This window comes from Platalea leucorodia (assembly GCF_965183815.1).
Source record: "Platalea leucorodia genome assembly, chromosome: 22".
NCBI lineage: Eukaryota > Metazoa > Chordata > Aves > Pelecaniformes > Threskiornithidae > Platalea > Platalea leucorodia.
This window is the reverse complement of record NC_138844.1, coordinates 3,748,970-3,771,346: the sequence shown is the minus strand read 5'-3', so window position 1 is coordinate 3,771,346 and position 22,377 is coordinate 3,748,970. Positions and strand designations below refer to the sequence as shown.

General features: G+C 52.6%; 1 protein-coding gene across 4 annotated transcripts in view; it reads right to left on the bottom strand.

Annotated features, from left to right (window-relative positions):
- KANSL1 (KAT8 regulatory NSL complex subunit 1) overlaps positions 1 to 9,773 on the bottom strand; it is a 92,067-nt gene extending 82,294 nt beyond the window's left edge. For 3 of the 4 annotated variants that reach the window (XM_082331932.1, XM_082331934.1, XM_082331935.1), the window contains exon 1: positions 9,669 to 9,773. The gene's annotated coding sequence lies outside the window, so the exon portion shown is untranslated. Of the gene's footprint in view, positions 1 to 8,705; positions 8,746 to 9,668 lie in introns of all 4 variants that reach the window. The other variant, XM_082331933.1, reaches the window with a different exon arrangement.
- Positions 9,774 to 22,377: the final 12,604 nt, after the last annotated feature.

The following is a 22,377-nucleotide window of genomic DNA, read 5'->3' as shown; positions in this document are numbered from 1 at the left end:
ACAAATTAGAACTATAACATGTAACAGAGACAGTGCTTGTGGGGAACAAATCTCCATATGCTTAAACTCCCAGTGGCTGAAGAAACCCCACCACCCCACACCCACCGGCAAGCCCACCCTGAAAGCCTTGGATTTGAAGAAAGCCGTTTCCCTGGTGCATATGAAACCTACTTTCCCCAGAAGTATATTTCTGAATAAGCCGGGTGATTTCCAGTGTTGGCAATTCCCATTTCTCTTTCAAGAACGTGGATAAAGATTAACCCACACGCGCACCATGACCGAGCAGTTCTACCCTCTCACTGTAATAGCAAGCCATGCCTTAACTCAACTAGATCAAACAAGTTAAGAGAAATAACCAAAGACCTTTCATTCATCTATGTTGCAACCTTTCCCCCTCCATCACCTTCACATTTCTGGTCACTCACCTACTTTCTTTACCGCTAGAAGTGTCTGGTTTTTAACTTTTTTTTTTTTAACCTGCATTCACATTCACCCACCGCACTGGCTGCGCTACCAGTGCAACAGTTATTTTATTTTCCTTTTGCTGCAAAATTTATCTAGCACCTTCATAATCTATTTCATTGTCAATTTAATAATAAGAACTTGTCCTGATCTCTTGCCTGAGAGATCTAATTTCACATAGATTTGCATAAGCTTGTTGTAGCTGTTCATTAACGCACCCCAATGACCAAATTAATATACCACTTCAGAGGAAAAGTGAGGACTATCTGAAGTTTGATTATGTTGAACGAGCAAAATTTAACAGCCAGTTTTGTTTCTAGCCTCAGTCAGCTGCACCACAGTTGCTCCCCAGCATCACACCAGGTGCTTCCCCATAACAGGGACCACAGACAGACATTAAGGCTGAAAAACACTAAGTGCTAAAAACTGAATTTTTGTGAAAAGTCAGAGATGAGTTAGAGAAACAAATCCACATCCCCATGGAGGGAAGGCCCACAGGACAAGCTCAAAGTGGTTCGCTCTGCTTGGTTTCCAATGAGCGTGTACGTTGGCCAACTGGCAGGTCCCTCACCGGGTCTACGATCCAGACCATCTGCAGTCTCGCTAGCTCACTCTCGCCAAACCCAGTTAGGTGACACAGAGGAAGACGACAGGGAAGAAAGGATACGCTCACAGAGGGACTGACAAAAAAAATTGACACTATTCCAAGAGAAGTACAGAGCCACTAGAGGTGGGTTCAGACTTCAGAAGTCCCCTGCTGACAGAACTTAGCATATTTGGTCCTCAGCTGTACCTTGTCCTTACTGAAAAAAGGACACCGCATGCCTAAAAATTTAATGCACGCTCACTGAAAGTGGCTTTTAGTCACCAGTTGGGTCCACAAATAAAGACTGAACATGACTATTCAGGAAGGAAAGAAAAAAAAGGAACTTGCAGGGAACTTTCCACTTGTAGCTAAGACACCCTTGGGAGAGGAGGGAGGAAAACTCAGAATAAAGGACTTCCCCGACTCCAGCCTCCTACCAAGACCTTCACTGCAGAGGCACGCACGCTTGGAATGACTGTGCCTAACAGGCGCTCTCAGTTCTGCAGAAACACGCTGGTCTGTCTTCCAAAGGAAGACTCTCGGATCAGCGCTCTTCACCACAATTACCACCACAGCACTGCAAGATATCGAGAGCAGCTTAGGAAATACCCATGCTGCAAAAAAAGCAGACAAACCTGCACTTGGTGCTGAACGCAGTGATTCTTCATGGACATATCTGCACTGCACTGCAGCCATGTAGGAGTTTACCTAGGCTGAAGAGTATTTCAGAGTAAATTTGTAGGTCATCAACTTTAGTTAAATTAACAGAAGTGGAAAACGGAAGCGAAACTTTCATACTGCCTTTTCCTCCGGGTTAGCAAACTCACTTTAAGAAGAAAATCCTCCTACTAAGGTACTGCAACCCTCCTTGGCTTCACTTTTAATTGGCTGGGCAGCATTTAAAATACTTTGGAAGCCTGGAAAGCCTCTCAAGAATAAGGCTTTGTTCTAGTAGCTTAAAGATGACCTCCAGAAGTTATTGGGTGTATTTTTTTTATTTTATTTAGGTCCTTATAAACTATCTGCGCGTTAGACAGCACTGGTTTTTCTAACACTGAATTAGATCTCTACCCTTATGGACGACCCTTGGAAAAAACATTAAGGAACATTTGTAAGCATGGTCCCTCCCCTCTGTTTCTAAGTTTTGGTTGTTATTAAAGCCATATTACACTCATCAGTAATTCCTTCTTAACTGGGAACTGGAGGGGAGAGGATGGTAAGGCATCTCTCTGAGGTGACCATAGGAAGGAGGAATAAAGAAAAGGAAAGGTCGTTCACATGGACACGGTCTGAGGAACTTTCAGAGCGTTCTGATAATTTTGACAGTAATTCCAAGAATTATCCTGAATCTTGTGTCTGCCTCTGGGACTCAAACCATGCTGGCAAGCTCTACCCAAAATGCTATCACCCATCAACATTAGCAGATTGACGTGAGCACCCACGGGTCCCTTTTTTGGTGTTTCTCCACCAAGGGTCTACAACTCCCAGCACTTGAGTTGACACGCACGTGACCAAGAGGCTTCTCCTCCTGGAGAAGTCCTGCTGGTAGACAACTGTCAGATTAACGGGATTACTGCTCCAGTTCCACCACCGCAGCGTGCGTGCTGCAGTACAAGCTCCAGCCCTGCCTTCGACAGCCGCGGCACGACACCTCGTGCTAGACTTCACTTGGGAAGATCCAAAAGCAGCTTCTTCTGGAAGGCCAACATGGCGTCTACAACGTGTCTTAAGATAATGCTCAAAATCCACAAGCATGTTCCTGATTTTCGCTTTAAAACTAGAGCGCTGCCAGAGCAGTTAGCATTAATTAACAGAGGAAAAATGAAAGGCTCTAGTAAGCTGGTAAAAACAGGGTAATCGCAACTCACTCATCTTCCCTCATTTCCCGAGGAGTGCACGCGAGGCCACCAAGGGAGGAAAGTCACCAGGCCTACTCAGGTGGCTTCACCCACAACCCCACGTCAACTACACCAACATTCAAACTCTTACTGCTTTTTAAACACGGAGGAAAGGGAAGAGCAGGAATAAGGTCGAGGCAACGATGGGATGTCAGAAGAGGCACGAGGAACGCGCCCAGTCACACTATACCCCAGCGCAGCTAGCGGGTCGTGACACTCCTGAACACAATCCTTCAGCATGCTGACTTATTCAAGACCAGCTGCTTTTAAAACCCAATTTTACAACCAGACCTTGAAAGGAGAACTGGGTTTCTAACCACATGATTTTGTGCAACACCTTAAAAAAATAAGCCCAAAATGAACACGGGAAGTTTTTGCTCTCCGAAATCTTTGTGATAAAGAGTTTCAGGGGGAGAAACCTCTGCCTTCGATCCCTCCCAGCACCGCTCGGTGACACACACATCTACCTTGCGTATTTATATTCCCTGAATTACAGTTTAAACCCCTGACATTATATCCAAATTCCTGCACCTACTGTCTAGTTTCATCATGTGCCAAACCACACTGGGACTGCTCTTTATAGTTGCTGCAAGGCCTCCTTACTTCTCCAGATCTCCTCCTACGAGGCACTCGCCCAAACCCACCTGGGCGCATTCCCTTTTTCCTACAACTTGTAAAAGGAATGAAGACAGAAGAGGTTACGGGTGATCACGCGGACTTAAATTCAACAGACATGTAAAGGACAAATAACAACCTCTGTGTTAGATGCAAGCCTCCCCCCAGCTGACTATGCAACCACTGCTCGCAAACTCCTTCACCTCCGAAGCTCCGTCCTACCCAACACACAGGTTTTGCAGAGGATACGTACACAAAGGTGCTCTTGAATTAGAAGCTGTAAAGGCAAAGCTACCCTGAAGGAAGTGAATATTATAGCAATTCCCACTTCCCCTCTCCTCCCCCACTACGAATCAAGAGTGCAGCCAACTCTTGAATCCATGTGCTTACAAATGCCTTTTAGAAAAAAACCCAAAAAACCAAACTTGCTAGAATAAAATCTATATACACTTCATTTTGCAACTGAAATACATCATCTATGCTTCTAACCTCAGCAGAGTAACTTAAAATGCAGGTACTCAACATACAAGCTAACACCCTGAGCCCTAGAAATATTTTCCGCATCAAAAATGTACGTCTACCAAAAGTTATACCTATTATGCGTAACAGATCCTCTACGCGCCTTTTGTTATCACCTTTCAACGTTTTACAGTTCTAAGACAGATGCTTACCAATTTAGAAAGAGATTTACATGAGAAGTAACTCTCAAAGCTTTAATTAAGGATACGTGACAGGCAAGTACAGGACGATAAACTTATTGATAAGCCAGCTATCACGTGCAGTTTGGAAGACTGTATGCTTATAATGACCTACATTTGGGAAACAAGCTTTTTTTTTTTAATATTAATGAAAAAAAGGTTAAGAACATACATAAGAACCACAGATTTTTAAAATAAATACCCAAGTACCTTCCACGTATATTAACAGTACAGACTCACACCTAATCTCTCTGGAAAAACTAAGAATTTTAGTATTAAGAACATCCCAGGGAATGGTACTTATGCGCTGGAACAAATAAGAAAGATATTACTGAGCTCCGCTTTTATAGCCTTTGTTTCCAATCAGAAGCCCTCAAGATTAAAATAAAACCTGCTGTTTTCCACTTGCTGGTCCGCACCAGTGGCGGGGTCTTTTGGCCAACTCTAAACAGCAACATGAGGCCTCCTCCTTCAACAACAATTTTCTCTTGTGCCTGTGAATTCTCATTGGATATAAATAAACCAGATCAATTGCATGATCTGAGGTAGAGAAGGCTTTATCAATATGATGTCACAAAGAAAAGCAAAAGCCACAAAGCAAGATTAACTGTCATCTCCCCAGTCAAAAGTCTGGAAAGTTGAATAATTACAAGCAAGAATGCCTTCAGCCGGAAAACGAAGTGGCTGGAGATAAAAATACCCATTGCTGTTAAGTCACTCTTCAGAGCAAAGTTGCTGTTTGCAGTCAAATAAAAAGAAATGTGGTTTAAAAAACAATAATGGGATGTTTGCACAAAGAGGCAGTCTGACAGAGACAAAAAAAAAAAAAAAGCTTTAATTGTGAAATCCGGGTCTCCCCCCATCCAGTATCAGAGAGATTTTGTTTTTCTTTCGCATAATCTGGGCAAGTTGCCCAGGCAATATGAAAACCTGAACTCAGGACTCAGAGAGCAAGTTAAACAAAAAACAGAATTGCCTTTTAATTTTAAAGACACATTTTCATTCACTAGGTGCGGTCACACCAACCTTTGCTCAAAAGCACGTGATTGTTACCAAAACTTTTAAACCCCGCCCCGTAAATGGCACCACCTTAATACTTCATATTTTAAAACAAGGCATAGACTGTCACTACAAAAAGTCTTTGAGAGTGCCCTGCGTTAACTGGCTGTGTCCTCAAGAGGAAATTACAGAACAGAATTAAGTGTCTCCAATCACTAGATCCCTGCCCAATCTGGTAGGCTGGTCTCCAGCTGAGTTTAAATACCTTATTTTGAATGGAGTTCATAACACAGTTCTCCAGGACGCGTATGCTCAGCTAACTGCAGATCTCAGCTTTTATTGCTCCTCGGATCTCACAGGAGAGAGAACAATCCATAAAGACTGCCATGGCAGCAACTAAACACGAGATGACACGAACTCCAGAACCGAGATACCTGTTTAATAGAAGGCGATGTCCAATCGCACATCGCAGCTTCCTTTTTACGGGCCATAATTACACTGTGAACTCAGTTTGCTGCTTCTCATTTAGCATTAGGCAACTTCACGGTAACCTTTCCCATCATATCCTCTGTCGCTGCAGACCTCGAGAGGAAGTGATAAAGATTTCAGAGAGAGGACACCTAACGTTTGATAGAGCTGAAAGTGAGAAATATTTAAGGTCCATCTTCTGCTAACACCTCTGAGGCCCGAAGCAGCTCCCAATACAGAAGTATAGATTTCAATTAAACTTTTTTTAAAATAGCTAGGGTTTTTTTAAACACTCGCCTTTCCACCAAATCTGCAAAAAGTAAGTTTGCAGCAAGAGATTCAGGAACAGATGACGATGCGGCCTGTGCAGGCTGACAGCTACTCCCATTTCCTCCCTTCAGATGCGATTTTGTTACCCTTTTTCCTCCTATCGTTAGATAAACAGCACGGTTTCATCATTAAATTCAGACACTGCCCTGTCAAAACTCTGTCCTCCAGAATTAAGTCTTTGTGGCTATTAGCATATCCCATTTCGCTGTTTGTCTCATTCTCTAAACTGAGTTATACTTTGGCAGTCAGCTGCTGAGAGCGGTTCATGGCAGAGGGAGATACACGCTTACTTTCTAACTTTCTTTGAAACCTGACCGGGACCTTATCCAAGCTATCCTCTTCCAAAAACCCAGGTCTGAACTCGGGCCGAAGGGGACAGGCGCAGGGTTTAACGGAATTATGTTTACTCGAGTCCTGCATCACCGGGACTCTTGCTGATTTGAGTACGACAACTCCTTGCCCAGCTGAGAAAAAACAGAAAGCCTTTATTCCAATTTAAACGATTTGTTACAGAAAACTGCATCCTTGAAGACGTAGCTAAACTACTATTTACAAGGCTGGGAAGGATTCTCAACCCAAGCGGTGTGCTGAAGTCTTTGCAGCTTTTTATTCCAGACAGACATTGGATTCCTGGAAGTTATGAGCAGGGACGCGGTATTTATGAAATGCTGCAACAGAAACGGTGCTTCTCAGATCACCTGCCGCTCTGACTGCCCGAATGCTAAGAGGCTCTTTTTAATTAAACGATAAACACTTTGAACAGAGGCATGCGTGCAGAACTTAAATATTATTTGGTGCAATCAGTATGGGATCCACCTGAGACACTTACACTGAATTAAATTCCCATTTAGGCCTAAGTTGGCCCACCTGTTTCCCACACAGTCCAGTTAAAAAAAAACAAAAACCACAAACAAAAAAATGCAAAATCAGGTGCTGTTAAGTGGGGATGGGCAGAGATATCACTGACCTACTCTCAAAAAATTGTTCCAGAAAAATATAAATTTCCAGAAAAGGAAAAATCACATGGAAGGGGGATGGGGGGAGGCCCACACGTGCTGCTCGCCCCTTCTCCCCCCTCCCCAAGCTTTACCCTTTCCCTGCCTTGGGAGGACCTAAGAAGTCCTCAGGCCTTATCTTTACTTCACCGCACGTTAAGTCTTACCCTCCCTGGAAAAGTCTGCCGAGGTTCTTAAGGACAGGCACCACTCGCTGCCTGAGCAGAAAGAGGGTGGAGAGCTGAAACTCCAGAGACAGTCTTTGTTCAGAGTGTTCATTAGATAATGGCAGTTGTGTTCACAAAAACAGTTATAAACAGGGCAAAAGGAAGTGACTTTGGTCAAAGAACTGCTCAGTTTTCACCCCTGACTTGCGTGATGTCAGAATTTCACCAGTTCTCCAGTTACCGGATGATCTCTGAGAGCAAATGAGACTCAAATACAGCATTAAAAAAAATAAAAGGAAAGGGGGGGGGGGGGGGGGAAGCATAAAAGAAACACAGCCACATCTGCCTGGTCATCTGCTGCTTTATCACCTCTGAAGAGGGAACACAAGTCATCCTCATTGCTAAATCATTACAAATCAGCTATAACAGTATCACAATCAAGTTCCACAATTAACTGCTCCTGCAGCATATCAATCCATTAAGCCCTACACAGCTGTGCTACCTTGGCAGTGCGGCTACAAAAAAAAAAAAAAACATACCCATCCCTCCCGCGCCAAAAAACATGCCACCCATATCTCGTCTCTGACGGTGGCCGACGACGGACACCTCGGGAAGGAAAAGCGAGCTGCCCCGGGGTCCTGGTGCCATAGGCGGGTCGGGGGTTTCCCCAGCTTCGCCTTTACAGCCCCCAGCTCAGCTCCGCTTCATCTCCCCCTTCGCTGATTTAAAAGGCTGCAGACTTCTCAATTAAAGAAATCATATAAGCAGATTGAACAGCGTTGCTACCCGCACCATTCCCATGCCAGAATGAAAATTCAAGAGGACTACGCTAAAGCAGGGGAAGAGCATCAGAGGTTCCTCCGTGAAAACAAAGGCTATAAAAAGGACAAATACGGTTTTAAAGAGGAAACGCTTACATACACCCAGATCCCTGGATTCATAACGACGGCGGAGGTTTAGCCACACAGACACGTAACACCTTAACTGCCCCCCCAAAGTGTTTTATATCCCTGTCGTCAGCGGGACCGTACCACGGCTCAAGTACTCTCCTACTTTCCTACCTCTGAGCAACGGGCTTTTACCTCGCCTTATTTTTAGAGGCACAAATCACACTGTACACAACACATGACATGATGTAACCGCGAACACAGACATGGCCCAAACCAGTTCAAAATATCATGGTCAGTCCAAACAAATAAAAACCTGCAGTTCCTCCCATATCCTGACCGGCTTCATGGAAAACTACAGTTTGTCATTCAAGTGCATTTTACATAACAGACAATATAACCTATCCAACGCCTGCGTTTTGATCCACCTGTACACAAATTTAATGAGCGGAGCGATGACACCTCGGTTCGTAAGGAGGCTCTGCTTTTTTGGGTGTTTTTCCTTCTACACGACCCTCGTTTATACCCAAAAGGAGGCAAATTTCTCTGCGATCAAGCGCTGGAAGATGCCAATCCCGTGATGGAAGTAAACACACGTACCGATCACGGAAAGCATTTCAGGATAGCCGTGCTCTTCCAGCTTGTTTTGAGAAAAATAATTCCGGATTGGCAGGGCCAGTTCAGGGAAAAAAAAAAAAAAAAAAATATATATATATATATAACAAATAAATAAAAATAAGCAGCCAGAAAGTAGATACAGGAAAATGGCTTAGCAGCACAAACCCAGATGAAAAATTACGCTATTGTACCCCCCCCGAGAAGGGGAAAGCGCACCCTGACACAGGCAGGGCTCCCGCAGACAGACACCGGTGACAGCGCCGGGAGCCCACCGGGGCACCGGGATTACCGAGACCGCTACGGTCATATTTTCCAGGCGGATTTCGGGACGGAGGAGCTGCTCCCCTCCACGCGTTTTGCAAGATTGAGGTTATGCAATTTAATTTTTTTTTTTTCTGTTTACTTTTAAAACTTCGCGTGTGCCCCCCCCCCCCCCCCCCCCCGGTTAGGGAATAGTGATTACCCCCCCCCCCCCCCCCCCCGGCCCCTTCCCTCCCGGGGGCAGCGGGGCCGGGCTCCGCCGCCGCGGTGCCGCCGGCCACGTGAGGGGCCCGGGCCCGGCCCGCCGGGACCCCGCCGCCCACCCGGGCGCCTCCGGGCCGGAGATTTCAATTTTAAAGTAGCGCCATCCCCCACCCCGCCCGCGGGAGCTGCGGCACCGGGGGCGGCGGAGGGACGGGGGGGGGGGGGAACGGGCCGGCGGGTCAGCCCGCCCCCCCCGCCCCGTTCCCCCGCCGCGACCCCCGCACTTTCCCCGGCACCGGGAAGGGAGGGAGGGGTGGGGGGGTGGCGGGGGAGCCGCCTCCCGCCGGGCGGAGAAGTTGGGGCGCGGCGGCCGGCCCGCAGCGGGGCCCGGCGGGGCGCGGCGGCGCTAACAAAGGGGCGGCGGGGGAGGCGCGGGGCGGCGGGCGCGGAGCGGAGCGGCGCGGGGCGAGCGGCACCTACCACGTGACGAGCGGCGAGCGCGGTCCGGGCGGGCTCGGCCCCCCCACAAAACGGGCGCAGTTTGCAAACAAGCCCCGGCCGAGGGGCAGCCGAGGCGCCGCAACCGGGGCGGGCTCCGCCAGCCCCGGCCGCAGCCCCGGCGCCCCCCCCCGCCCGCTCGGGTCCGCCCCGGCGGCAGGGGGGATGGGCTCGCCCGTCTCCCTCGGCGGGCGCAGAGCGACGGCCGCAGTCCGGGCTGGGGCGGGCGGGCGGCGGGGCGGGGGGGGGGTGGGGAGCGGCCCCCCCCACCCCCGGCTCGGAGCGCTGGGCGGCGGCGGGGCGGGCCCGGCGGGCGGCGGCGGAGCGGGCGCTGCGGCGCTTTTCTTCTCCCCCCGCTCCCCCCCGCTCCGGGCGAGCGCGGCGGCGGCGCGGCTCGGAAAATGGCGGCCAGGCTCCTTCTCTGCCCTCCCCCTCCCGTCAGCCGGAGAATGCACCGGGGGGGGGGGAGGAGGGGGGCGCCGCAGCGCCCCCGCCGGCCGCCGCGCGCACCGCGCCCGTCGCCCGCCCGCAGCCAGGGGGCCCCGCCGAGCTCCCGCCGCAGCGCCGGGCGCCCGCCGCGCGGAGGAGCTGCAGTGCGGGAGGGGCGCCCGCCGCCGCCGCCGCCGCGGGGGGGGGGCGGGAGGTGGGGGGGGGCGGACCGGGGGCGGGGCGGGCCCGCCGCCTATTGTCCGGCCGCCGCGTACGCCGCTGCAGGAGGCTGCGCCACCGCCACCGGCCGCCAGGGGGCGCCCGCCGCGCAGCGCGCAGGCGCGGCCGCCCCGCTCCGGGGCGGGGCTCCGCGGGGCATGCTGGGAGGTGTAGTCCGGCGCCGCCACGTGCCGCCGTCCCGCCCCGAGGGGGGGCCGAGCCCGCTCCCCGCAGAAACTTTCACTGTTTTACGCATTCCCCCCCAAAAAAACCCCACCACTTCCCGTTTTTCCATCCAAAGCCCGCTCCCTGCAGAAAAAAAACTTTCTCCCTTTTAACTGGTTTCCCCCCAAAACACCACGCCTCGCTCTGCCATCTCACCGGCAGCCCCAGGAGCTCTCTGCTGGCTCATTTCGCATTCCCCCTGCCACGCTCTTCAACTGCATTCCCCAAAATTCTGCCTAAAAATTCCATTAAAACCCCTGAATCCAGAGCAGCTCTGGGAGGCGTTACCCAAAACCACCCAAAGCCAGCACAGCTTTGGGAGGTGTCCCTCCAAAATACGGTCCTGGCCGCACGCTGCACGCCCTCCTGCCCTCAGCCCCCCGAAGGCGCCCGGTGCTGCCCAGCGAGCTCCCGCGCTCCCGGATGGAGGCCTGCCTGCTCCCAGCAGCTCCGCAGGCGGGGGTCTGCGTGCTCACTGATGTCAAGGGCTACCACCAGGCTTTAGAGCAAACGCCGGAAGGAGACACGGGGCTGGAAACCACGGCAGTGCGATCCGCAGCCGAGCAGAAGAGGGTTTCTCATACCACCATAAAGATCCTTTCTCCCCCTCCTTGACAAACTCCATCTCACTACGCACGCAGGACACACCAGGAGGCAAGCGGAGCAGGAAAGAATTCGTTTGGGACTGCAGGAACCATTTCACCTCTTTGACCTTCAGTTTTGCCATTTGCACGAGGGTGACGCCGATCCGTCCCCCAGCCCAGCTGGAACCCAGGCGTGCACATTCACCCGACATTCGGGGTGCCACAGAACCGCTCTCTATTGCTGCCAGGCAAAGGCACTCTTCCCCCTCAGGCGGGGCTACATGTCGATTTTGATTTGATATCTATTGCAGCCAGCACGCTGCTTTCCCCTCACTATAGCTATGCTGCCTCTACAGTAGGAATGCAGTTATGCCACTAAAAAAGTGCTTTATACCATCATTTGTCTGCACAGGGAAAAAGCTACAGCAGTGCATGCTGTTATACACCGCCAGAGAGGAGCACTTGCCCTAGAGAGTTGGGTTTAGAGCAAAAATAAAAGTTGTTCTGTCTTGACTGCAGAATTAGGTAAGACCTATGAACGCTGTTTCCATAGCCAGCACGGGCAATCCTGATCTGGATTATGCAGCACATACAGACAAGTTTCTTTCCTCCTCTTGCTTCAAATCCCACCACCACACAAGGGGAAAAGCAACGCTCCCCTCCTTTAAAAAGCATTTGGAGATACACAGTCAAGATACTACTATTGCTCTTTAAAATCCAACATATTGCTTAACAAATCACGCCACGGAACTGTCATTACAGCTGGTTTTTTGGGTCAGGAAATCCGTGGGCAACACATTTAATCATTTTTTCTAAGGGCCCATGCGGCCACCTACGCTCGTGGCCAAAACTACCCCAGAGGCCAGAGACTGACTGTGCCTCTGCTGACCAACACAAATGCTCCAAACTGAGCTCATACTTCAGTGTTTTTTTCAAGAAAAGTGTTCAACTAAGGACAGCAGAGAGACCAATGCTGGCTTTTTATGCCCTAGCAGGGAGGTGCAGGCAACCAGCTCTGCTCCTGTGCGTGCTGTCCCTTGCAGTCACAGCCCTGCCCTCCCAGATGGCCGTTCCCCGTCCCAATGCACCAGTTACCCAGTCTCAGCAATTTCATGCAGTACCTTGAAAAATGAGTCTAGGGACCTTGAACTGGGCTTTAAGTCAGTGATGAAACAGCACCAAGGAGGACATCAGGACAGCGTGTTATCAGCAACCCCATATCCAGCACAGAACCGGGTCACACGGAGAATATATTCTATTCTTAAGGGCAACAGAAATACTGTTTCTGAAAGACGGTCGCACGATGAGCTCAGAGAGCAGCTTCGTGCTTTCTCCTGATCTGTTTCTCCTCACCACGCTCGGACAGCTCTTTAGGCAGCCAAGACACAGGACCCTACAACAGCATGCATACCTTTTTTTTTTTTCTTAAATCTACTTTGAATTCAGTCCAGCTAAAAAGCAGAAGTAGCAACAAATGCATTTTTATACTGGAACAGAAGAGGGAGGGCAATCTGTTGTAGAGGAAGTTACAAGAAATTCCTGTGCAATAAAGTTTCTAAGCTTTGGTTCATTCTGCACTGCAGAATTTTCTGCTAATTGAAGCATGCCTAACCAAGAGCCGAGATCCCTAGCCTGACAGCCTGGTACAGATCTGGATCTTCCTGCAGCACAGACACATCTACAGCTTTCATCATTCAACCTGATCTGGAGATGATGTAGCAAAAATTGCTGTGCAGTCTAAAATAATACAACTTTGGCCTCCGACACATACCTTTTTACAGCCCTTCCAGTCTCCATTTTCCATTCAAAAGAGCGCCACAACATCTCCTGCAGGTCACCTAGCTACTCCTGCGCCAGCCACCCTCACCCACGAGTCCCTCGCACAACTTCGTTACTACTCCCGAGATGCCCCGCCTGAACAAGAGGAGCTCTCCCCGCTGAACCCACATTTTTACAGCATCATCCTTTAAATCTTTCTTTGAAGTCACCCTCACCCACAAAGCATCGAGAACATACAAACCACAGGGTTCAATATATGGCGAGTGCTACGTACCCAACTACTCATTTGTTATTTGTTAATATAACTACAGAGACTGTTAAAGTTCCTCAGAAATTTAACTAGTATATGCATAGTTGTACATATAGTTATATTAACAAATACGCTAGGACACATGAAGAGAGACTTTTGAGCCTGCGAAGATGCTAGATCAGTTTGAGAAACATTCTGAAGGCAGAGAAGGCGATGGTCACCGAAGAACACAGTGATGAGACTCCCTACAGATACAACCGCAACTTTTGCGTCTTCATTTGCAACCTCAGATATCCTAACAAAAAGCAGCAAACTCAAACGTCGGTGGCCACAGAAGATGCAAGACTTGTCTGTTTAAAGCTAAATATATGTTGCAGCAACAAGAAGAGACCTCTGCAGTGATCGTTGCTCTTCCGATATTCTTTTCCTACATTAAAGAACATGTCCGGTCACCGAAGAAAGGCACTCCTTAGTTGTGACAGACACAGCACATCCCAGCCAGCTATTCTGAAAACGCTCACTAAAAAGGAAAGAAAAAGAGCAAAGTCCTTAAAAAACAGAAAGTAGAGCCAGGTGAAGGTAAATAGTGCAGAGGCTGGTAGAGCTCAGCAACCCTGATACCTCCCTGGTCAGGCAGGTACCTACTCTACTAACAGATCCTACGGTCGAGCTACAAGCCTGGATCTTCCTTGGAGACTTAGAGATCAACATATTAAGTTTTCGTTTGCTTGATGGAACAGGAAACGAATACACTACTCAGGAAAAAAGCCGAGTGATCCACATAAGTAACACTGCTCGTTTGAAAACCCCCTTGATGATTTAGATCAAGCCTTTTGATACGGACATTCATAATTACAAGGACAACGCGCGTTGCTTGTTCTCGTACTGGAGAGCCTACCCTATAGAACATCTCGAGGTCACAGCTCTATTGCTACCTAGGCTAGGGGGGGAATTATTTAATCTGCTGTGAAGCTAAGGGGCACGTGTTATTATGCCATAGTAATAAGCGATTTTGAATCAATTACGGTTTCAACTGAGAAATGTATTTATATGGTTTCCACCGTGAAATTTATCTCTATGGTTTCCATAGGGATGAGAGGCTGGGAATGTATGACTATTTAACAAAGGTAACAAACAAACTTCACCACTGTATTTTTGAATCCCTGCCAAAGACGTTGGTCTCGTCGTGCCAAAAAGTACTCGAATACACCACACTGTTGCGTCAGATCGATGCACATTGTGCAGAAGAGCCCGATTTCCCAAAGTCCTCATGGGAACTTCTGTGTGTACCAGTGTGGGGAACACAGTGAAGTACTTTCCAAAGAACGGCAGGCTGAGTACTCACAGTAAAGCACCCTGAAGCTTTAAGCCATGAGTCCAGCTGGCGACTGACACCCAGGTTTTATCAACTTGCAGAGGGTAAAGCATCCACATCTACATTTAGCTGTAACCCCCGTATCACGTAGGTCCCCATGAATTGCCTACAATATTATCGCGTTGGCTTAGATCCATCCAAAACACATGTATGAAACTGCACAAGAGGTGCAAGAGTAAGCCTCAGATCCCATCGGTTTTCTTGGGTATTTGCTTAAGAAACACCATAATGGCAGTGATTAAGGCAATACTTCTTTATGGAAATCAGTCTGTTTCGTGCAGAGTACACTATATGATCCCAGACATTTAATGATGCGAGCAGTGAAATAAAATACAAATGAATAGCAGAATAAGTAAGGTGATGACACACTTCAAAAGTTGCATTCCTTCCATTTCAGCTTATAGGTAGTTATGCTGGGGGGGGAAGGAGATGAGAGGAGAGGAAAATGTGATCCTGCAGTAACCACGGAGAAGCCCATGTCTTATAAAACCGTGAGCCATAGGCTAATTGAGTTTGAGAGGACAACCCTTTCAAATCTCAACGCTGAAATACACCTTATGGGGTTCGTATCGCCACAGCATAGGCACTTCACACGTGCTCCCACTGCCAGGAGTAACATTCGGTTCCACTGTACGACAGACAAATAGATTAAACAGTTTTCATGTAAATAAAAGTTAGAAGAACTAGTTAGGAAGCCAGCGACTGGTAACAAGCACGGCTATGCTACCCGCAGTCCGGGGCTGAGGGAGACCGGATTTATACCTGCTGCACAACTCGACCCTTCCTCCATCTTCCAGTTGGAAAGTCTTGATGTACTTTCCTTTATCCCGGGCAAGGGAATCCACGAGCCATGGCTGAGGCTCGCAGAACATCTTCGTAGATTCGACTTGCACCAAATCCCGCACCTCACGCTCCCTCTCGCGAGTCAACAGCACGCCTGAGACCTTCCACGGCCAGCCTCCGCTCACCGCTGGCATCGGGACGCGAAAGCTCTCCCTCTGCCGCAGGCACGATTAACACTAGTTTTAAGAGTCTCCGTTCGTTAACTCACATTATAGTCTTCTTTTTCACATGGTCTTTCTCAGATCCACTAACGGGAGAATTAGTTTCTGTTTCTGCTGTAGGGCACGTGGAACAATTCTATTGCTGTTTGGATTTCCAGACTCAGGGTAAAAATTACTGCTCTATTGGTAGCTGCTTATAATTCAGTTTAATCTCAAACTGGAGCAGCAGTTTAACCAGACTGAAACATAGCCAATAACCAGGATATTAGATTATTTACCCTTTTGGTCACGCTCAAGAGTCATCTAGCATCTCGAGATCAGAGCTGCGCTCCGAGAGCTTCCGTTCCAGAGGTAACACAAGCTGCAAGCCTCCGAGCCCCAAGTTTCGGGGCTTCACACAAATTCCTCAGTCCCAGCCAAATCCACCTGCCTTCAACCCTCAGCAACGCAGGAAAACATCCGAGATCATAGGTGGAAAAAAGTCAAGTCCCTACACGCTCTCCTTATTAACCATACTTCCTATGACAAGTCTAGCGCAGGAGAACCAGTGCCCAGACGACCGCAGGGAAATGGCAGCGAGAGGAGTAAGGCAGCGAGCCCCGCGTTTCTGCGGCCACCACCACAGCGCAGAGAGCTTCGGAGCGGCAGAGTCTGCAGATTTCTTCCTGCGCCCGTTAGACGTGAAGGACCAGGCAGACCTCCCTGCTCCTCTGCTCCGAGAAACCCTCCCTCCCCTCCGAGGAGCTGCAGGTAAAGGGCTTTATAAAACTTAAGGGCTATAATGGAGTTGCTCTCTTCTATGATGAAAAAGCATTGCAAACTGCGACAATCTCAGGCGCTAGAGTTTGTGAGCGTGAGTCAGGGAGACAAGATACAAAAGCACTCAAATACATACTGATCAGAGGTTTAAAGCAATTGGCACAGGAACAGATGACAGACTCATACACAAAAAAACCCCAAGGTCCAACCAGATCCTCGCCATAAGAAGCCAACGCCTCTGAGCAAAAATGCGGAGCGGACGTGACGGCCCGACACGACGACGGTCCGCACACCCTCCTCGCTACGCCCTCCAGCAGCCTTACGCGTGACCCGCGGGCGCGCCTCCCTGCCCTCGGCTCCCGCCAGCTCACGGGAAGCAGAAAGGACCCGGTGTTACCCTCTCACGTGCCCATCCCCGACCCGCTCCGTCGGAGAGAGCGCGTCTCTTCCGCACCCTCCAAACCCAAAGCCGGGGTTCTCTCCCCAGCTGCCAGGCACAGGTCCAGGCTGCTCGGCGCAGGCACTATCTGCAGCTTTCCCAGCCATCAACACGACGGTGACACTGACTCTCCATTTCACAATGGCTTAAGCGCTCTTAAATTTTACGGTTTTACTCCTCCGAGTTTTCCAGGCTGAAGCACGAGGCTAATGAGCTCGTATTTGGAGTCGGAACATTTTGTTAGACAGCGCAACACCGCTGTCGACTGCCGTAGACCCTCGTTAGTTGGCATACACACTGAAATCACAGGGCTGACAACACCCTAGGGCCACACAAGTGCCCACGCGGGTGTCAAGCTCCACGAAGCCACATGCTAAACCCCTGTATTCAGCCAATACACCAGCGTGTGGACTTTGGAAATCAGGACCAGTTTCCAGAGAAGCTCTCTGCCGACTTCCCACCACTTTCAGCAGGAGAAGCAGGAACACAGACTTCCCAGAAATTCAGTGATAACCTCCAAAACCTGTAACAGAAAGCTTTAATTCCCTTTTTTAAAGCCCACACAACAACTTACTGTTATTATGTATGCACAGAATAAGAGCCTTTACTGTTGCGTTAGCCAACTGGAGATCAGATACCAGAGCAGATTTGTCTAAGGTCAGTGCGAAAGGATTGAGTCAAGATTTTTGGTTCTCCCATTACAAGAGAATTTGTCTAAATTCAGCCTCCATAATTGGCCTAAAGTCAGGCTGCTTTGGCTTGTAGATTTATGAAGAGAGGGAAATATCCTTCCCTTTAGCACTTCCCTTTAGGTTTTATTCAGCTTCACGGAGCTCGATTGCTGTACCTCAGTGTTTAAGACGCAATTCTCAACCTGTAATAACATCAGCAAAGTAAGAGGTGACTTTTCTAAACGCGGACCAGCAAACCCTCGCCGCCCTCCGCTCCAGACCCAGAAGCGCTACGGCCACTTCACATGCGGGGAAGCCAGAGGCACGGAAACGCGAGCGTGAAAACCCAGGTTTAGACCTTCGGTCTTCATGGGACAAAGCTGAGACCACTCTGACAGGTACACACAACTCTCTTGATATTGTAAGTACGTATATAAACCAGATTATATCCACAAGTAAAAAGGATCTGATTGATGTAAACCTGTGGTTTAAGGATGCACACAATAAGGGGAAAAAAGAAGTAGGAGATCTTTCTTTTTCTGGGCAAGTCATACCTTGATGTCTCGATGCTGCTGCATACAAGGACAAGTAATATCAGGAAATAAATACGCACGCTCCAAAGAGGAGGCTACGCTACGCATCTCCGCACTGCATACAGGCATCGGAACGGTTTTGGAGAGAAACACCCCGCACGCACGGGATGAATCCACGTTTTCAGCCGTATTCCCGACCCTCCATTTTAAAGTTACGCATTGGCCAAGAAGCTACGCGCAGGGCTCCAGACTCATCCTGCACCATCAGAAACTACACCGCCGCCTGCAAACGCAACTCGGCGCGTCCGACCCAGCCGGCGTGGCGGTTCGCGAAACCCAAAGGCTGGCCCGGCCGCAGCGGGCAGGGAGAAGGGGAGACCGTACCTTGCTGGGCATCTTGGCCAGGCCCATCCTCGCCACCTGCGGTCCAGGCGGTCAGCCGGTGGCGCGGGGAGGCCCTCCGGATCCTTCCAGCCTCCGCCGACGCCCGGTAGGTCTGCAAGTTTCTTATTTATTTATTTGAGAAGGTGGAAAAATCCGGGACCTGGGGAAAGAAAGGGCTGTCAGCAGCGGGGGGGCACAGCCCCCGCCACCCCGGCTCCTCCGAGCCCCCAGTCACCTCCATCCCGCCCCGGGCCGGCCGGCGGGGACGGGGCCCGGCAGCGCCCGGAGGCCGGGCCGGGGGTGCGGGGGGCCGGGGGCTGCCGCCCCCGGATCCTTCTAGAAGCCCCCCCGGGCCCGGCCTCGCTTCCCCGGGCTAAAATGGAGGCCCGGGGCGGGAGGCGGGGGGGTCCCCGCTCCGCACGGAGCCGGCCCGGCCCGGCCCCCCCGGGCAGCGCGGCGGGGCGGAGCTCTCCCCGACGCCCCGGGCCCTGCGGCCGGGCCCCCCCACCCCCGCGGCGAGCCCCGGCCCCCAGCTCCCCGGCCGGCCCCGAGAGGAGCCGCCGCCCCCCGCCAGCCCCGCCGCGGCCCGGCCCCCGCAGCCAAGTTGCGGGACGGCGGCGGCGGCGGGGGCCGCGCCACTTGGCCTGGCGCTGCCCGCGGGCGGCGGGGGGGGCGGCGGGCCCCGCTCCGGGTCAGCCCGGCCCGCGCCCCCCCCCGCCGCGGCGGCCCGGCCCCCCGAGCCGCCCCGCACCGGCAGCACCTCGCCCCGCACCTACCTGCGCCGCTCAACCAGCCTTGAAGTGGGGACCTTCCGCCCTCCCCCGCACCCATTGGCTGAGCGCGGGGCATGGGCCCTCCCCATTGGCCGCCGCCGCGTCAGTCAGCGCGGGAGGGGCGGGGCGGGCGGTGATTGATGCGGTGCCGCGGCTCGCCCCCTGCCCGGCACCCCCCGCACCCCGCACCTCGCCCCCCTCCGCGCCCCCGGCCCCCCCGCCCCGCGCCCCCCCGCCCGCGCTGCCCCCCCGCGGGCCCGGCCCGGCCCGGCCGGGAGGCCCCGGGCGCTGGGCCGCCTCCCGGGGCAGCCGCGGGTCCGCCCGGGCCGCGGGACCGGCGGGCGGGGGGCGGCGGCGGCCCGGCCGCGGGGGCGGCTCGGGGGCGAGGCGGGGGGCGGCGGGGCACGGCTGCCCCGCGGGCGGCACCCGATCGTGAGCCGCGGGGCGTCCCGCGGGCCACAGGCCACTCGCGACCCGCGGGGGACGCGGGGGCTCCGGTCCCGCGGGTCTCGGGGCAGGCCCGCCCGCGGCGGCGGCGGGCTCCTGCCCGCGGGTGGCAGGGCCCCGTCCCGCCGGTGACACCAGGCCCGCATCCCCCAGGTGACGCAGGGCCCGTGTCCCACCCGCGACGCTGGGCCTGTGTCCCACCGGTGACGCGGGCTCCCGTCCCACCGGGCTCGCGCCTTCCGTCGGTGACGGGGGCTCCCGTCCCACGGGTGACAGCAGGGTCCTGCCCCACAGCCGGGACGGGGCCCTGCCCCGCGGGTGACGCCGGGGCCGCAGCAGGGCCAGCATCGCTGCCCCGCGTCCCCGCGCCCGGGCCGGCCCCGAGCGGCCTCGTGGCTCCCGCGGGCCAGGCGACCGTCGCGACCCAGCAGCGGCTCCCTGGGGTCCCCGAGCCGCTCGCCGCTGAACGCGGGGCCATCTTCAGCATCGCCACCTTCTCCCGGACAAGGGAGACCCTTCCGCCGGCTTCTCCTGCCTGCTCGCGTGGGGAGACGCAACGGCCGTGCTCTTCCTTCAGTTGCTTCCACTGTTGCTTTTTTTTTTTTGTCTTTTAGCTTTTATCCCAGTGATGGGCTGGGTTTAATTCAAATAAAAGGCACGGCTCCACGTCCCGCAGGCCGAGAACGAGACAAGCTCCTTCGCTTTTTACCGATGGTCCTTCTGCGTGACAAGAGTCCCCGTTCCCCTTTGGGACGGCGGAGCTGTGGAGAGGATGTTTGAGATGCTCCAAGTACATCAACGCCACAGACGACATCCCGAGCCTCAACGCCCCGCTCCCCCCAGGAATCCCCGGGATGTTTTGTACCATCCTAAAATATCCCCAGCATCTGGGCAAAGGTGAGTTCTGCTGGATGGATCAAAGGAGGAAATTCCCATTTTGGAATCCAAGACTGGGATTTGGAAGCCGAGATTGGGATTTGGAAGCTGAGCCGTGCTGGGTTTTAGCTGTGATTTCTTGCCCCTGCACCTCCCCGAAGGCCAGGTAGGCCCAGCCGCCGGCCGGTGCCGATGGAGGGAGAGGCACCGCTACGCCCGAGGCTTCACGCGGGATTAGCGGAACGTCGGTAACTCAGCCGGCGCGGGGAGGCAGGGGACTGCCTTCTCCCTCAGAGGATTACCACGCACGCGGTATTAGACACAGGCAGTCTTTTCCTCTTCAGCAGGAATTTTCAATTTTAGGACCAAAAATGAATTTTCCACCACTGCTTCTGGTGCAGGGAGGACGCAGGGGGAACTTCTGGCCCTACTCGATGTAGCGGCCAAACTCCTCTGTATTTAAATTCAAGTTCATAGGCGCCCTACGCAGAGCAGCCACGTCCACCCTCTCCCATGCAGACACCGTCCCCTGCCTCTCCTGCCCCAGGGAAGGTGGTTTTCGTACGGTGGTTGCAACCAGGCTGTTTTTCCTGGTTATCCAGGAAAATCCAGACCGTGGCCGTACTCCGCAGGCGGTTGCCAGCGGCGCAGCGGGTTGCCTCAACGAAGCGCTTAAAAGCGGGGGCAGATGTGCCGCTCACCCGGCTCGGTGCGTCTGAGAGGAACACCCGCCAGAAAGTGCCTTTCTAAATCTGCTGAGACACACGAGAAACCAAGAGAGGCAGAAAGTAGCAAAGTAATCCTCTTGTCTTCTTAAGCTCGCTTTCCAAATGTCCCGACAACAAAGAATTGCTGTTGTTCCACACATACGTGGATAGGAACTGCTGGATTTTGGAACAGGAGGAGATTTTTAACTGATAAAATGTAAAGATTGTCAGAAAGAAACGTGTGGCTCCTTTCTGGCCGTGGTTTTCTGGGGTATTTTTGATGGATTTGACCTTTGAAAGTGTTCTTTTTCTGATCTGGGAGGCGTTTCTGATGCTTCCCTTGCTGGTACCAGTAGGATATTTGAAATCCTTCCCATCCTTTAAGGCCGAATAGACCGGTCTGGGCCAGGAGAGCAGGTCCCAGATGAGGACGGGTCAGAGCCTCACGTGGGGGGCAGGACCCCCAGCCCCCCATGGATGGGCCAGAAATGCCGCCAGAGCCACGGCCGAGCCGTACGGGCCCCGGCAATGCAGAAGCCATCAGCGCCTGTGTTCGCCTGTGCGGCGCGGCTGCAGAGGCACGGGGGCGGCCCTGCTGAGCACCGCTCCTGCTGAGGCGCTGAGAAACCCAGAAAAGCCCCAAACTGGCCCAATCCCGGGTGAACGCGACCGTCGGCTCTGGAGAGGGGACGGTCACCCAGCCCAGGTCCCACGCGTCCCCCTGCCATGCTCGCTCCCCCTTTCTCATCAGTCTCACGCCTCTGTTGCAGCTGCCACAGCGGCTCCTCAGCCTCCTCCGCCCTCATCGGTCCCGTTCCCACCTCCTCGGGCTGTGCTGGGTCCAGCGTTCCCGGTCCGCGGCTTTGCTCCGTGACTCTGCCCAGCTGGACGCGAGGACACGGAGGCTGGAGAGGCGTTTGCGGTCTGGGTCTGGTGCTGGGAGCCCGGGGAAGGGGCCCGGTCCCCTCCTGTCCCCGCTCACCTGGCTGCCCGCCGCTGTGGGAGTTCAACGCGAGGATCATCTCCCAGGGTTTATATAGCAGCTAACTGAGAATCAGGTGCTCCACAAATACCGGTTTGAAAAGCAAAAGAAGCAGAGGAAGTCTTATTCTCTGTCTTAATATAATTTCAAACCCCGCTGCTCTGAGGATCAGGAGTACGGGGCTTCCTGCCTTAGAAACCCCCTTCTTCTGCTCCATTTTAAAAAAACTGAACCAGCGCCTGCTCCTGGACCAGG